The sequence below is a fragment of the Balaenoptera borealis genome, assembly GCF_965194805.1.
Source record: "Balaenoptera borealis genome assembly, chromosome: 17".
NCBI lineage: Eukaryota > Metazoa > Chordata > Mammalia > Artiodactyla > Balaenopteridae > Balaenoptera > Balaenoptera borealis.
In genome coordinates this window covers 73592736-73605439 of record NC_138876.1, presented here as the reverse complement: position 1 = coordinate 73605439, position 12704 = coordinate 73592736, and the positions used below count along the sequence as shown (strand labels likewise).

General features: G+C 39.7%; 1 long non-coding RNA gene across 3 annotated transcripts in view; it reads left to right on the top strand.

Moving 5' to 3' along the window:
* LOC309615366 overlaps nt 1-12704 on the top strand; it is a 310048-nt gene that overhangs the window by 262285 nt on the left and 35059 nt on the right. The window lies entirely within an intron of this gene.

Sequence of the window (12704 nt, the reverse complement as noted above, 5' to 3'; positions counted from 1 at the left end):
CCCCTCCCTCTTGGACTTCCTTCCCCCCCATCCCATCCATCTAGGAGGTCGTCACAGAGCACTGAGCTGAGCTTCCTGTGCTTTATAGCAGGTTCCCACCAGCTATCTATTTTACGTGTGGTCGTGTAGATATGTCCATCCTCATCTCCCACTTCGTCCACCCTCCCCTTCCCCCACCCCCCGTGTCCACATGTCCGTTCTCTACATCTGTGTCTCTATTCCTGCCCTGCAAATAGGTTCATCTGTACTATTTTTCTAGATTCCACATATATGTGTTAATATACGATATTTGTTTTTCTCTTTCTGACTTACTTCACTCTGTATGACAGACTCTAGGTCCATCCACATCTCTACAAATGACCCAATTTCATTCCTTTTTATGGCTGATAATATTCCATTGTATATATGTACCACATCTTCATTATCCATTCATCTGTCATTGGACATTTAGGTTGCTTCCATATCCCGGCTATTGTAAATAGTGCTGCAATGAACATTGGGGTGCATGTGTCCTTTTGAATTACTGCTTTCTCAGGGTATATGCCCAGTAGTGGGATTGCTGGGTCATATGGTAGTTCTATTTTTAGTTTTTTAAGGAACCTCCATACTGTTCTGAAACCACAGAAGACTATAATTCTCACTTGGTTATATCCTGTAGCCCGTGGCATAAAAAATAGAGTTTGTAGCACTCCTCAGAGAGATAACTGTGTGTGCGCATGCATGTGTGTGCACATATATGTGTACATGCATGTATGTTTATGCATTGTAGGGAGGGCTGCTAGCATTATCCACCTGCCCCAGACTGAAATATTCATCTGGAAGTCCTGGAGATTAAATGCATTGTTTAATAATACAGAAGGCATTTCTATATTAGATCTTCCCTGATTTGCCCCTGACAGTTAAATTTGAAAATTATTAAATAGGTAAATAGACAAAAGGTCTTTTTAATATATTTAAGCATGTCCTAATTACGCAAAGAGCCATTTGAAACAACAACAAAAAAAGAGTCTTGAATATGGTACTAAACCGAAAGTGTTTGACAACTCATTTTAACTATCTTTCAGATAAAGAATAAATTCAGTCACTTGTGCTTACAGAAGAACATGTGGCGCATTCTGTTGGAGGGCAGAGTAACCCTCCACATGCCAACCACATTTTAGTTAGAGCTCTGACAGCCTCTTTCTCTAAGGCTACGTGTAGTCTTCACTTCCCAAGGGACGGGGCCGGATGAAGAGATGTTTGGGCATCACGTGGTTTGTGATCTTCCTGAGGGAAAGACTTGATAAAACGTGGGCTCTTCTTAGGATACAGCAGCTGTGCAGCTCCAGCGAAAGCCCTGCCTGCCTGAGCGCAGACAGCCATGAATCAGGCGTTGTCACACTGCAGCAGGGCAGGTCGGCCAGCGGGGCTGGGCAGTCAGGAAGAAGGCAGGGGCAGGAGGGGCCCACAGTCTCCTGGGCCTCTTATATCAGGCATGGAGGTTAGGGCTGCGATAAACTTGGAGCTGGAGCTGTAATCATCCAGGTTATCATCTCGACTTTTTAAGACTCACCCAAAATTAAAATAATAGGGTCAAAAGGCAGAAGCTTGACCCTGGTTTTGACTTTGGAAGCAGCGTCCCACTCCCTGGTTGGGTTCCAGACATGCAGATGGCTCACCATTGCTGAGATTCATCCTTAGGAGCAAAGGAGTTCCAGTCAGGAAAGAAAGACCAGCACAGGGCAGGGTATAACTGGGGGCTGTACTGAGAAACACAGGCTGAGCCCTCCAGGCAGTTCATTAAAACCTTCCTTCCCTTTCAGTGAGCTGCTCGCGGGGCTCAGCCTGTGCTTCTCAGCACAGCCCTCAGTTATGGTCCACCCTGTGCTGGTCCAAATGGGTCCTCAGCATCAGGGCTTATTCGGCTTTTCTTCCCCTCCAGCCAGTAGGGGAGTTGGCTCTTCTCAGTTATGTGTCTTCCTTTAGGGACACAGAGCTCCCTGCCAGATTCAGGAAGTGATTGGCCTTTAGGAGGCTTCTTCAAGATTCTTCATTCCATTTATTCATCTAGCAAGTGATCACAGAGTTCTTACCATGTTCCATGCCCTGTGAGAGATGATACCGGAATTATTACACACAGACTTGCCCTCATGGAGCTCACCGTCCAGGCAGAGTGAGCCCAGAGCCACGGAAAGCAAGACCGTTTCAAGCAACGTGGGGATGCAGGAACGAAAGATGTACTTGAAGAGTGTGCCAAGGAGGGCATCTCATCAACCCTAGCAGCTCTGTGTAAACATTACGCTGCTTCCTTACAGATTCTCAGGCTTGGTGTCAGCAGTTTTGAGAGCCAGCCGGAGCTGGGCAGTAGCCCACGCATCTGCTGCATTGCGGGAATAGCTGGAGATTTTTAAAGCTGTTTCTGTAAGAAGATCACAGTCCTTGACTTCTGATTTCCATATAGGTTTGCAGTAGTTGGGAGGAAAACCCTCCTCGGGTACCCGTGAGCAGATGGGAAGTGAGACACCCCACTCCTCTCCCAGCATCGGAGGAACAACGCATTGCGAGTTTCCTTTACAAAAAAATAAAAGGAAGAAATCAAGATGATGCTGTAGATAATGCAATGTTCCACCATTTGAATGAGATTTGAAATATTCTCCAGGCCTAACTGCAGAATAATGTGAGTCCCTGGAAGCACGGATTCACGCGACCCACGATAGGAACAAAGAATCATGAAATTCCAATGTTGTCTTTTAAGCTAATGAAATTTTATTAACATTTGTCAGAGTCTTTAGTTGTATTTATGTTTGGAATTGAATTCTGGACAAAGTTCTCATACTGGAGGTTGCTGTTATGGTTTTATCAGCTAATTGTGTGTGTGTGTGTGTGTGTGTGTGTGTGGCACACGTGTGTTTTAATATATGTGGTAGCAATAATGAAAAAGAGGAATGGAATGTTAATACAAACCAGCTCCCAGGAGAGCAAGGAAGCACTGCAAATATACGCAGTGGCATCAAAGCAACATTTCTTTTGAACTAAATAATGCAAATTAGGTTTACCTCGATCCATCTCCCTTTTTGTTGAAATATATTTTCAAAAGAAGTGAAATTTGGGTTGTCCTCATTTCCTTACTAAAAACTAGGCCTCACTAAACGAAACCAAGTTTTTGAGGCTGTAAACACTTTGTACAAATGATGATATTTTTTAAGCATATTAAACTAGCATAGAGAAGATCCTGGCTCACCTGGGTGGCTTGAGCTCCTGAATGCCTGCATTGCCCCCTTTCCTTGCCAGGGAAGCAAATTCCTATCGACTCTCACACAGTCAGTTTTTATCGTCACATCAGCTGTGGGCCTCACACATGCCCTCACTTTCTCTTTGTTGTGTTGTTTCCTGCACGTTTGGCTTATTTTCCTTCCTCTTCTCTTGTCTTCCTGGACGTATCCTCCACGAGTTTATTTTCCATTTGGAATCTATTTTATCCCCTCTACAGGAGTATTGATCTTCTGTCATATAGACCACCTGCTTCCTGATGTCTCCTCTTCACTGTCACACAGGCTATTATTGCATATGGGTCACTTTTGATTATTCCAATGTTGGCTGCGGATTTCCCAGCTGATGCCATAGAGCCTTCTCGTATATTATCCAGAGGGCCCCCTGGCCTTTTGCTTTGGCCAGATAATTCACTCGGAGGCTTGGTTCGAAAAACAAAAAGCAGCCACATTTTTTTATTAATGGAAACAGAACTTTTTGGGTAAGGGTAAGGGGATGGAGACTAGATTAACAAATAAACATGGCTTTTGCACGTTACCGAAGAGAGAGAAAAAGCGTATATATTTTCAGGCTTTGATGTACAGCGATTCTCGCGGACAGGCCCACAGCGAAGGCTTTAATGAACGGCTCTCCATTCCCCCGCTCCCATCCAGACTTGCACCACTTCAAGGAACTGGGCTGCCATTACTCTTCCATCAGGTCAAAAGGCCGGGCAACCACAATTGTCGTTAAAAACGTAGGGTTATTTCAGGAAGGTGTAAAGTATGCTGAATCCTATAAAATATATTTTTAGGCAGATCTAATCCAGTGGATGTTGCCTTTGATTAAGGGAACTTGGTAAAAATCATCTTGCTGCTCAGAAGAATCATTTTAGGTAAACTAAATCAAGAGCAAAAGTACTTAATGGTTTTAATCAGTCACTTTGATGTCTCGGAAGCAGCTACACAAATGTACCTTCCCAAATACAAAGGGGGTGTGACATTTTCTCCTTTGTGTCCACTTTCTTTCTTGCTAGTAGCCATACTTCAATGCCAGGAGGCTCCTGACAAAATAAGGGAGGGTGAGTTAGAGATGTTACCTGGTGATTCCTCCTCGGGCTTCTTGGACCACGTTACCTCTTCTTTTAATGGCGAAGTGAATGTACGTATGTATCACAAAATGCCCCTCCCACTGCTGTTCACTAACTCTTCCTACATTACAAGCAGCAGCAAGCCGGTCATTATGGAGGCAGCCTGAGCCTCCGTCCACGCTCTAATCCTCTGTCCTCCATGCGAGGTGTGGAGGACAGAGAATCGTGCGTGCTTTCCTTTTATCTGCCTCTTGCACTCTCAACAGAACCCTCAAATGGTGTTGAGCCGCCAAGCCATAAACCCTTGAAGTTTCTCAGGCCAAGGAAGTGCCTCATATGAGAGATGAAAGAGCTGGTGGGAGGAAGGGTAGGAAAGCAACAAACATGTTTTCTACAGATACCCTGGAAGGAGCATCACGTGCTGACTTGAAGTTGAACACACCTATTTCTTAGCTGATGGCTACATATTCTGGGGACAATGAGGCAGCTTAGGTAGCTGTAGTGTTACCAACTTCATTTCAGCCTTTCTGGAAGTGGGAATATAAAAATTCTATACTTTAATTTGTTTTTTAATGGGTAGGATATTCGGGGACAATGGAAGTAAAATAAAACCGTCCTGAAAAAAATGAATAGCAACAGAATTTTTGAGTGGGAAGAGATCTGAAACTGTGCCTTTAAGAGTCTCACACGTCTGCCTTTAAAATAAAAGCCTTTAAAACCACAGGTTTTATTCCAGTTTATGGAAAGTGTTGATCCAGACCGGTATCTTCTTGATAATTCTCAGACATGAAAAATCGTTTTAAAGCTCAAGTTAAATGGTTTGTATATAATACACTGTCCCTAGAATAACTCTGCTTGAATTAATTTCAACCAAGAGCATTGCCTATTATAAACAGAACTGATGTTTTCAATACTAAAATTCTCTGGATATATAGGTCTTTTGATAAAGCAAGAAATGACATGTCATTTCCCCTTTTAAAGGCTTACATAAATCCCCCTTTGTTATTCTGTGGGTTTTCCCTTTGTCTAACATACTTGTGGAAGCTTAGACAATAACTGCAGCCTTGGAGCATAATGATTGCAGTCAAGTGTCTAACAGGTGTTTTCCTTTGTTCTGGTTGCAAAGTAAGTCTTTGCCATGGTCCTTGTCCTTGTATTTAAATCATTGAGTTAGTAGTTATGGGACGAAAATACATGTCATTGCGAAAGGGCAAAAGACAACACCCCATAAAACTTGAAGCTAAAGAGGTAACTAAAGTCTTAATGTGGAGTCTTTGAAATGTTTTAACAGAGAAGTAATGTGAACCGATTCGAGTTTTAGAAAGATAAGGTTAGTTTCAGGGTGGATATTTCAGTGGCAGGGGCAGGGCCAAGTACGGAGTCAGGGAGATGGATGAGAAAGGCCTTTGAAGGAGAGCCTGACTAGTATAGAGGTCGTGGAAACGACGGAGGTGAGGGGATGGCTTGGTTGCAAGAATAAGGGGTAGATTAGGAGGACGTGATAGCCGATTCGGTGTGGAAGGTGAAGGACAGGTCCAGGTTCTTGCATATGAAACTGATGGTCATTTACTGAACTGGAAAACCCAACAGGAGATAATGTTCTGAGTTTGGGAGATGAGGAGTTCAAAATACTGATGTGACAATCAAAATTCTTAAGAGGACCAGGTTGGAGATGAAGATGATAGTCAATACTTGGGAGTCAATACATGGAAATTGAAAGTAATTACAGGCATGAAAAAGGATGAGGTTGTACACAGAGGGGCCACATTAAAGTCAGAAGAGAAGAAGGATAAAATGAGAGGAACACCAACACTGAGAGGCAACAAGATCCCAAGAGATGAGAACGTTTGACGAAGGAGGAAGTCTTTGATAGTAAATACTGCGGAGAAGATAAGAGTTGGAAATAATTGATTTGATTTTGTTGTAAGGGAAAATAGGTCAATGGAATAGAGGGGACAGAAGTCATCTTGCCATGGGTGGTGGATGAGGAAGTATAGACAAATTTTTCTATAATTTTGACAGTCGATTTGAAAGCAATGGGTTCTTCATGAAGATTTTTCCACCTTGCCACATATGAAAATTTCCTTTAGATATAGAGGTTATAACAAGTTTAATTTTTAACTTTTGCTTGACTTATGACTATGGTAGGTAGACTGGGTTGAAGAAATAGAACCTGTTATAAGGATACTATCAGAAGAGAATGGCCAAGTCAGGTGAAACCACTGCTATCATATGACTGTGAGTATTTGCCTTTGTCTCTGTATGTGTTTTGGTTTGCAGCCATTTATAGCTTGGATTCTGTGAAGAGGTGGCAAAGCGGAGCGTGTCAGAGCAGCAGGCCAAAATTAAATTATAGAAACCTCGCACTTTGCATTAAAACCTTCACTCAGAGAAGGAGGCTGGTAATCACGTCCAGATTTTCCTTAAAGACAATGGCCCTCCATGCAACTGGCCACACTCAGTTAATTCATGCTGTCAGCTGCCTTTATTGGCTGTGGGGAATGCAGTATTGATTCTTGAACTCAGCAGTAGCACAAAGAGCCACCAGTGCATGGTCAAAATGCTGCAATAAAGGGCTGGCAGCTTGAGAAAAGCAGCCATTCCATTGCACAAACAAGGTCAATTAGAGGACAGTGCAGTGTAATATAAATAGCATTAGCATCTCTCTTCAACTCCGATGATATCACGCTGGCAGAATGACAGTAAAGAAAATAAGGTTTAATGCAGAATAAATATAAAGGCATTTAGTGTAATTTAATTTCAAGCTCTGTATCATTCTAAAAGTGTTAAGAGTAGCAAAATATTTAGTTTCATCATGGGTAGGAATTTATGTCTAGAAAAATGATTTTTTGATAAAACTTTGTGTGAACAAGCCAATTGGTCATGTACAGGAAAACTAATCTTATTACTTTTATTGAGAAGTAAACAATTTCTTGCTCACAGATTCAATGCAGTGTGCCTACCTGTCATTTATTATCTTTTTTAGTATTAGAATTTCAAAATCTCTGGAGTGTCGTGAAGAAGGAACAAAATATCTTGGTATTTTAAATTTAAAAGATAGAGAAGATTGAGTTTTTTTCTTTTTTTTAGTTGCTGGAAGTTCCTAGGACCTTTTGTTTAAATACTTGCATTCATTACTTTTATTTATGGGAGAATTTTTCCTACCTTCTTTGTCAGTTCAAAATTAATTACAAATGTAAAACTCATCATGCTGTTAACACATACTCTATGCGGGAAACAAATTATACTCTCAAAATAGATAATGGACAGCTCGGAGAGGTAATTGATAAACCTACACTGCCTGCAATAACTGAATAGATTTCAGAAAAATATATAATTGTTAGGAATGGAAAGAATGTGTTTGACTTCTTAGTAATGTGTGTGCCCAAGGTTGAGTAGGAGCAACTCATTAAAGTGTATAAAAGAGTTTAAAGGAAGTTTGAATCATGGTGCCTTTGAAATGTCCATTAACCGCTGAAAGTATATATAGTCTCTCAGGCTGATGGTGTCCAATAATTTGGTCAAAACCATTCTGTAAAAGAGGAATGTTCCAGGTAACCTAATGTTACCATTAGGTAATGAACCACAAACCAGTTGTGTTCATTATGAATTGGCCATGAGTCCCAAGTTACTTTATAAAACTCTTTGAGTAAATGAGTTAATATATCTGTTTTTACCTACCCCATACCTCCTCCTCCATCAGCTAAAAGATCACGTTAACTCTTAAAAGAGACATTGTAAAACTAATTAAACCAATTTCTACAGATGTTAGAGTGGCAGGATCACCCAATCCTCAAGACAATAAACTAATAGAATTTTAGGTCTGGGAAAGATATCAAGAGGTGATCAAATCTCACTTCTTCCTGTTATCTGGGGAAAGGTGGGCCCAGATAAACTAAGCCACATGCCCGAGATCGTATAATGGCAATGCAAAACTGGATATTTCCTAAATTTTCTAATTCTTAATTGTCCACTATTTTTTCCATTACAACATTTGAAAAGAAACATATCAGTTGTACTAACTAAATTAATAATGTTCAAGGGGATAAATTTGAAAAACTGAGCAAGTCAAAATCCTCCACTTTCCTATCTCTCAAAAACCAATTGCATGATTTTTCCAGGTTTCTTCTGTGTGTGTTTGTGTGTGTGTGTGTGTACATGTTTTCACCGTAAATATCTATTTCTATCTCTCTATCTGTATCTGTATACAGTAACTTGCTTTTACTTCTTTTAACAATATACCATAGACAACTTTCTTTCCAGTAGTTTTAAGTCTAGAACACATCCTTTCTAATGGATGTATAACATTCCACTTTATAGTTACAGCTCAATTATTTAATCTTCTTTTCTACATTTTTTTTTCCAGTTACAATTAATGTGTACTGAATATCCTTATATACTTATTTTTTTATGCTGGTTGCAGTATTTCTTTTTTTTTTTTTTTCTTAAATGTTCTTTAGGACGTTTATGGCAAAGATTTCTTTTTTTCTTTTTTGATAAATTTATTTATTTATTTATTTTTGGCTGTGTTGGGTCTTCATTACTGTGCATGGGTTTCTCATTGTGGTGGCTTGTCTTTGTTGTGGAGCACAGGCTCCAGTCACGTGGGCTTCAGTAGTTGTGGCGCGTGGGCTCAGTAGTTGTGGCTCACGGGCTCTAGAGCGCAGGCTCAGTAGTGGTGGTGCACGGGCTTAGGCATGTGGGATCTTCCTGGACCAGGGCTCGAACCCGTGTCCCCTGCATTGGCAGGCGGATTCTTAACCACTGAGCCACCAGGGAAGTCCTGCTGCAGCATTTCTATAGGATACATTTCTTAGAAATGAAATTGCTGGTTAATCAAATTTTTAAATAAACTTTAAATTTTGGAATTATTTTAGATTTACAGAAAAGTTGCAAGATAATATATACCCCTCACCCAGCTTACTCTAAAATTAACATCTTATATTAACATGGTAATACAATAAACCATATTAGTTGTCAAAAGTAAGAAACCAATATTTGTACATTACTATTCACTGAATTTTGTTGTCCCAGAGTTTAATTTAGGATACCATTTGCATTTAGTCATTGTGTTTCTTCTTTCTTCTGGTCTGTGACTATTTCTCACTTGTTTCCCATCACATTGGTAGTTCTAAAGAGTACTGGCCAGGTCTTTTGTAGGATGGATGGATTGATGTTTGCACCTAAAATTTAATAGTTATTGCTAAATGACGCCCAAATTGTTTTAATAATCTATATTCCAAATACTAGTAAAAATTAGTGACTATTTTTTCTAACAGCATCGACATTAGAAGATATTTATCTTATCAACCTTTGCCTACATGGATGGTGATAAATAGAATTGCTTTATAGATTTAATTCACATTTACATTGAGAATATTTTCAATGATTTATTATTCATTTGTTTTTCATTTCTTGTGAGTTACACATGTTCTTTGCCAGTTTTTCTACTGGGATTGTGGTCTTTTCTTATAAATTTGTTACATTTTTGACATATTGTTTCAAATATTAGAGTCTTGGCCATATTATTGCTCAAATAAGTCAACAAATATTCGTATCATTCTGTTTTTAAAATTTTTCTTTATGGTATTTTTTTCTATAGAAAAGTTGTAAATCATTTTCTTTATGGTGTCTAAACGTTTCATCATGTTTAAAGGTAATACTTTTTCACCCCTAGATTACAAAATGTTTATGAATTTATTTTTATATTTTTTGACTTCGTATTTTACATATCAATCTCTGATGCACCTGAGATTTATTTTGATATGAGGGATGGTGTAGGGATCCAGTTTAGTTGTCTTCTATTTTTCCTAAATAGTTAACCAGTTGTCCCAAATCACATTTGCTCTTATGCCTTGTATTGGTTTGGTGAAATGGAACTGACAACATCTAAGAGAGAAGTAGTCGTAGTTTTTGCTTTCAGAACAGTAGAGCTTCATCTGAAGAAGAGGATGAGAAGTTATATTTCACTGTGTACCTATCTGCTGCCTTTAAAGTCCTTTGTTACTTTGACTTTGCTGGATCTCTCAACAGCATCTGAAACTTGCTCCCTCTTCCTCCTTGAAACTCTACTTCTTTGGACTTTCTTATGCTACCCTTCTCCCTTTGATCTACTTCATGGTGCTATTCACTGCAGTTTGGGTTTTGTTCTACTTATCTTCTCACCTTGAGTGTTTTTCATACATATATATATGTGTATATATATATATATAGTTTACTGCTTGTTGTGTCAGAAACTGTTCTAAGCATATTGCATATATTTCCTTATGGAATCCTCATAACAATCTTACAATATAGGTACTACCATTATCATCACCCTTCCATAGATAAGGAAATTGCATGGAAGGATGGAGGCTCTCATCCAAGTTAACCTAGATTTTAAACGATGGAGATGGAATTTGAACTCAGCTACTCTGGCTCAAAAGCTCATGCTCTCCATCTATACGCTGTAGTGCCCCTTGGAATTATGTGGCAGCTTATTGGTTCAGAGAATTCTTGTATCCCTCTCATGTTTGTTGGTATCAGTATTTGCTCAAGTGAAGAACCCTGGACTCATTCTCGACCTTACCTTCCATATATAATGAATAACCCGGTATCATGATTTCTACTTCCTATATGTTTTCAACCTGTTTTCTCTCCTTCAAACCTACAGCCCCTATCCTAAATTTGGCCATTATTATCCTTTGTTTGGGCCTCCTAACTTCAGCCCCAAACCTGTTAAGATGGATTATCAGAGTCAACTATTTAAAAGGCAACTTTAACCATGACATTCCTCTGAATAAGCTTCTCCGAAGCTCCCTGTCCGTTCTAGTTTGAGCTTTAAGCTCTTTTACATAATACTAGCTTCCTCTGACCCCAGCCAGTTTCCACTCTCTGCCCCACTCCCTCCTGGGACAGTCTACTCTGCTCCAAACTGTTTTGCTTGGCCTGTGTCACTCACTGTCTAAGACTCTTCTTATACATCACCTCTTATAAGCAGTCGCCTCTCCAGCCTCTCGCTCCCAGGATAGCTGGATCTGGTGCCTCTTCTCTATCATAACACTTCATTTCACATGGTACTGAAGTCACCTGCTTGTTTATCTCTGAGCTCCTTAAAGGTAAACTCTACCCTATCTTGTTTGTTTTTATTCTCCCAGCACCCAGTGGTACCTGACTCTGCAGAGGGTGCTTGTTAAACGGTTGCGAACCTGAATACCAGAGGCAATTTTATAATATCCTAAATACTATTCCTGCCTTATAGTCACATCAGAGGGAATTTTCTGAGCTCTTGAACTGCTTTAAACAGACATTCAGTCACTGAAGGAATAATTGTACACAAGTCAACTATGGAAATCATTGCTTTCAAACAGCAAGTAAAGGAACATTTCCTGGATGGATAGATGCTATTTTATTATAGTGTTTGGTACATGTAATTAACGAGCTGCTCTTGTAGACATTCTTTGACTTGCTGTTAAATCTGTGCTCTGAATCTCCATTTCTATTCAAATGTAACCCCAGCTGATCTGTATCCCACCTGCGCAACATTAAGAGCAGTGTAGAGAGTACTGTCCCTAATAATCCAGTGATGGGTCTTTCTGACATTGGTTTGTGATGCCATCAGGAATTTGGGGCCATTAGGAAGAATGTGCAAAAAGGAGAAGTCCAGGGTGATGGGGAATAGAAATTTATAGAAAATGAAATCCATTTATATAGCATTTCCTATATGTCAGACACTGTATTATCTCATTTAAAATTTAGAAGAACATTTTTCAGTTTCTCATCACCATCCTCATTTATGAGGATTCTAACTCATGTTAGAATGTTATGTATTCCAGAAAGAGCTGTACATCTGGGCAGCTGGTTTGTCCGAGAATTCAGTTACCAGATTAATGGTGACTAATTAATATTCTGCATTGTATTTTGTATTGAGGTGAATTTGTTTATACTAGAAACTTAAACACACATTTCATGGCATTTTGGGGGGATGTTATTCATTGTTAAGTTTGTTCATTTATGTATCTCCTGGGCCTTTAAAGGATTCAAGTTGTGCATTTTCATTATTTGTGGTGGAGATTATTTCTCCCTGCAAACTTCCTCTCTGGGATTTGCATGGAGACTATTAAAGTGCCTTACTGCCCCAAACAGTGTTCCTCTCTCCTTGGGTTAGGCCCCAAGAGATGCAGCAATGATAAATGGTAACTCCAAAATCATCTTCTTAATTGATAGACATGACTTTTGTCTTGAAATTTTGCCTCTAGATAAGCAGGAGTAGCAGAAAAAGGAACTCAGAGAACTCCTCTCCCTTTACCAGAGTCAATCCTGAGCAGTTAGCCCCAGCTTCTGTCCTGGGATGTACTGTGTTCCCTGGAGCTCACTGTCATAGAAAGGCCTCTACCTCCTTTTCACC